Below are 4,102 nucleotides of genomic sequence, written 5' to 3'. Positions count from 1 at the left end.
CCTACTTGGAATAGGATTCCAGCAATCCTAATGAGATTAGGAGTTTTGAATCAAAATTGGATTCCTACTTAGAATAGGATTCCTAAAAATCCTAATTGATTAGGACTTCGGGTTCAAATAGAGTCCTAATTGGATTAGGACTAAAATTAAAACAAATCCTAATTGGATTAAGATTCCTTAAGTCTAAATTAATTATTAATCTAATGAATCAACATGACTCCTAATTGGATTAGGATTGAAGAGTTCAATTGAGTCATGGTTCATTCAAGTTCTAATTGGATTAGGACTAGCATAGATTGAACCCGATTGATTCATGATTTGGTTAATCCTAATTAGATTAGAATTAAACCATGAGAGAGGCACCTAATCCTCTTTGGAAGAGGATTAGGTTAACCAAGTAAGAGGGGCATCAGCCCTCTCCACTTGGCTAAGGCGACATGAAGAGAGGGGGCCGGCGCCCCCTCTTTGGCAAGTTGTCATGGAGCTCCTAAATGTTAGGAGCTCCACTCCCTTTAAAAGGAGGACTAGGGCCGGCGCCCTAATAAGAAGAACCTCTCTTCCTCCTCCAAGCCGTGGCCATCCCTCATCCTCCCTTGTTTCAGCCGCAAGCAAGAGAGAAGGCAAAAGAAAGGGTGGCGGCCTCCTTCCCCTCTCTTCCTCCATCCAACGCAGGGAGATAGAAAGAAGGCTGCAGGGGCTTGGATCTTCTTCCTCTTCTTCATCCTTCTTCTTCCTCCTCTCAAGTACAATCAAGGGTTGATTGAAAGAGAGGAGATCAGCCATCAAAAGAAGTCTTTGCAAGGGAGCTAGCACCCCGGGAAGACAAGAGCTTGGATCGGATTCCTGCTTCGTGTGGATACCCGTAGAGGCCGGACGTTGAAACGGCTTCAAGCGAACCCTCTTCCCAAAACCACGAATTCAGATTGCGGTGATCATCTACCCGCGCAGGTGAAGATTTTGATCTTCCTAATAGTTTTAAAAGTTTTAATTCTTACTTAATTACGAAAGGTCTAGAAACAACGTTCATTCGATGAACGTCGAACCCGTGCATGCGATTCCGCTGCCATCTGATTTTTGTTTTGAAATATCAGCGGCATGGGCGGGTTCCAACATCCCTCTCCCCTGTTTTCGCATGGATGAAGCTGCTTTGATGCGGGTGAGAGGATCCTCCCTTCATTGAATATGGGTCATGTGCAGTTTCTGCAATGGAATTGGATTTTGGAAGAAGGTCTGGGACTTTCTTTGCCCTCCTGAGATGGGAGCTGAGAGATACAAGTTCCCGTCCCAATTAGTCATATGTTGGGAACCCGCCCATCCGCTGATATTTCAAAAATTAATCAGTGGCAGCGGAAGGCATGTGCGGGATCGACGTTCATCGCATGAACGTTGTTTCATGAACCGTTTCATAGTTAGGCAAGAATTAAAACTTTTAAAACCTTTAGAAGATCAGATCTTCACCTTGTGCGGGTAGATGATCACCGCAAATCTGATGATCGTGGTTTTAGGATGAAGGTTTGTTTGAAGCCGTTCAAACGTCCGGCCTCTACGGGTATCCACACGAAGCAGAGGACCGATCAAAGCTTTCTTGTCTTCCCGGGGTGCTAGCTCCCTTGCAAAGACTTCTTTTGATGGCTGATCTCCTCTCTTTCAATCAACCCTTGATTGTACTTGAGAGGAGGAAGAAGAAGGATGAAGAAGAGGAAGAAGATCCAAGCCCCTGCAGCCTTCTTTCTATCTCCCTGCGTTGGATGGAGGAAGAGAGGGGAAGGAGGCCGCCACCCTTTCTTTTGCCTTCTCTCTTGCTTGCTGCTGAAACAAGGGAGGATGAGGGATGGCCACGGCTTGGAGGAGGAAGAGAGGTTCTTCTTATTAGGGCGCCGGCCCTAGTCCTCCTTTTAAAGGGAGTGGAGCTCCTAACATTTAGGAGCTCCATGACAACTTGCCAAAGAGGGGGCGCCGGCCCCCTCTCTTCATGTCGCCTTAGCCAAGTGGAGAGGGGCTGATGCCCCTCTTACTTGGTTAACCTAATCCTCTTCCAAAGAGGATTAGGTGCCTCTCTCATGGTTTAATTCTAATCTAATTAGGATTAACCAAATCATGAATCAATCGGGTTCAATCTATGCTAGTCCTAATCCAATTAGAACTTGAATGAACCATGACTCAATTGAACTCTTCAATCCTAATCCAATTAGGAGTCATGTTGATTCATTAGATTAATAATTAATTTAGACTTAAGGAATCTTAATCCAATTAGGATTTGTTTTAATTTTAGTCCTAATCCAATTAGGACTCTATTTGAACCCGAAGTCCTAATCAATTAGGATTTTTAGGAATCCTATTCTAAGTAGGAATCCAATTTTGATTCAAAACTCCTAATCTCATTAGGATTGCTGGAATCCTATTCCAAGTAGGAATCCCAGTCCTACTCCAACTAGAATTTTCAGTCCTAATTCAATTAGGACTCTAGGAATCCTACTCGAAGTAGGACTCTTGTTTCAAGTCCAATTAATTAATTCCATTTCCTTCTTCAACTTCTTATCAATCGGATTGATTACTCGTGATTCATAATCACTATTTCAACCATCGGATCGGTCAATACTTCTAGTGTGTGTGACCCCATAGGTTCTACTCTGACTGGTAGTGAGATATATTGGGATCTCTATCTCAATATCATTGAAAACTCCTTTCAATGGGTTGGAACGATTCCAACTCAACTCATTAGGGTTTATCGATCATCAAGATAATCCCTATGAGTCCCACCATCCACCAGTGACACCTAGCAGCATGTAGTGGCTACCCAGCAGAATAGAATGATGAACCTCTAGGTGCAGTTAACATGTGATACAGTCCTACTATCGTGGATCCCTACGGAACGGAGGTCATGGACAACTCGTCAAACCCCATCGTCTGTCATATGTCAAGAATTTATTCGACTTGAGTTCGATAGTGAAAAACTCTTTTTCCACTTTATATTACTGCCCTGGCCAAGGTCTTAGAACTCAGTCTAACAAATCACATAGAATCACTCCTCTTCTATCAAGGTCGATAGATTCCTTATAGGTGCATACCCTACTCCTACAGTGAACTTACTGCAGCCAATCTACACTGCATGGACCCATATGGCTAGAGACCATGTATGTGTGCAGTCAAACTACAATAACCTCACTGTGAGTAGCCGAAGCACCGCAGGTCAAAGGACCAGTCACACTACTGCAACATCAAGCAAGTCACTGACGAGTGGATAGACATCCAAGTGACTTCTTGTCTTGGTCACGCTCAGTACCCTTGTTCTCTAACAAGCACCTGCACTATCACTTCAGTGTCCCTACACTGTGGACTCAAGTCTCGTCCATCCAGAAGGAAAGTGATCTGTGCACTGATCGGATCGATCACCGTCCTCGTGATGATCTATTGATCAGGAGCATTAGAAATTAATCACCAATGATACATGGCTCAAATTCTCAACTCTTGAGAATATGTATCATCATCTTATTAATTTTTGGACGATTCATAGACACATAAATAATATGAATGAAAAGATGCCTTTTATTTATTCAATAATAAACAGTCAAGTACAAAATTATGTCCCTAGAATCAACAATGTGTCAGCCCAAATTGGCTTCTAGGGCATACATCTAACATCATAGAGATAAAAAAAAGATAGTGTGATATGAAATTTGGCTCACGAGTGATCTATTCTGACTGGAGGTCAATTGCAAGTCTTTGGGTTACCCAGCACCTCATAGTTATGATATGGTCAAATTAGATTTGCCCAAAATTCTTTCCTAAAAGCACAAAGAAATTGGACCCGATTCGGACCCGAACCCGACTTAGACCCGACCCGACTCGGACCCAAGTCGGACCCGAGTCGGGTCTGGGAAGGAATTCTTCTGAAGTCAAATTTGTACTTAATATGCATTTTCTCTCCAATTTATGATAATCTGTGCCGAACCCAAATATAATATTAATTCAGTGAATTTATCATTATTGGTTAGCAATAACACTAATTTTAGTGACATGTAGGTCGCACTTTTGTGCTCTCATCAGATATCCCGTGACTCCTCACTGAGATTACCCTGGCCAAGGTTTTGCTAAATTAATC

Source organism: Phoenix dactylifera, unplaced genomic scaffold (genome assembly GCF_009389715.1).
Source record: "Phoenix dactylifera cultivar Barhee BC4 unplaced genomic scaffold, palm_55x_up_171113_PBpolish2nd_filt_p 000606F, whole genome shotgun sequence".
In the NCBI taxonomy this organism is placed as follows: domain Eukaryota; kingdom Viridiplantae; phylum Streptophyta; class Magnoliopsida; order Arecales; family Arecaceae; genus Phoenix; species Phoenix dactylifera.
This window is presented reverse-complemented; position numbering follows the sequence as displayed.